General features: G+C 43.8%; 1 protein-coding gene across 2 annotated transcripts in view; it reads right to left on the bottom strand.

Annotated features, from left to right (window-relative positions):
* LOC147625639 (uncharacterized) overlaps nucleotides 1-580 on the bottom strand; it is a 2,605-nt gene extending 2,025 nt beyond the window's left edge. The window contains exons 1-2 of one of the 2 annotated variants that reach the window (XM_086817163.1): nucleotides 167-580; nucleotides 1-83 (exon numbers count right to left, since the gene is read on the bottom strand). The exon at nucleotides 1-83 is cut by the window's left edge and continues 2,025 nt beyond it. The gene's annotated coding sequence lies outside the window, so the exon portion shown is untranslated. The remainder of the gene's footprint in view (nucleotides 84-166) is intronic. The other variant, XM_086817164.1, reaches the window with a different exon arrangement.
* Nucleotides 581-819: the final 239 nt, after the last annotated feature.

Genomic DNA, 819 nt, shown 5'->3' with positions numbered 1-819 from the left:
ACACCCTTTTGAGCTTGCTTAATCAAATTTTGGAAATCCTTCCCTGCTTGTCTTACTTAGTCCTGCATATGCAACATTCACAACTGCACAATCACAATCAAAATCCGTTAAGCAAAGGGCAAAAAAGCATAATTTAAGTAATGAAGCATCTTTTTTCTAAGGCCACCTTAGCTCGAACTGAAGAAGATTTGAGTGAGCCAACTATGTTCATCTGAGCTCTATCTTCACAAGGCCTGCATACTGCACTTGAGTGATCCAGCCATGTGATGCTAGCTTTAGGTAATCAGAGAGAGGTCTGGTCGGTTCAGCTCTACAGACACAGACACACACACACACACACACACACACACACAGAGAAAGAGACAGACAGACAGACAGATAGAGAGAGAGAGACACACACACAGACAGAGAGAGAGAGAGAGAGAGAGAAGAAAACGAGCATACAAGGGTGCCTCTGAACTTGTGAAGAGATGACCAGCTAAGGGGGGAGACACGCCGGCCCTTGTAAAAAACCCCTCTTGCGACGCACAGATATCATGCGATCCACGATTTGGCCATGCCGCGCGCACGACCCGTCGCCGAAGAGCGACCAGCCAGTTTACGAGCTCAAGTCACGAGTTGCGCTGTGCCGACACGTGCCGTAACCTCTACGCCCCATAAAGGTTATAAATAAAATATAGCTTGCATTTTTGTTTCCTTTTTTCCCTTTTTTTTTTCCTTATCTTAGCTTGAAATTATCGTGCACACTGCAGACTGGATTGAATTATCATTTTGAGTCCTAAATAATAATGAATTAAATATCGAACTAATTTTTGAAAC

Source organism: Cibotium barometz, chromosome 23 (genome assembly GCF_041138505.1).
Source record: "Cibotium barometz isolate CiBa-2024 chromosome 23, ASM4113850v1, whole genome shotgun sequence".
NCBI classification, from domain to species: domain Eukaryota; kingdom Viridiplantae; phylum Streptophyta; class Polypodiopsida; order Cyatheales; family Cibotiaceae; genus Cibotium; species Cibotium barometz.
This window is presented reverse-complemented; position numbering and strand designations above follow the sequence as displayed.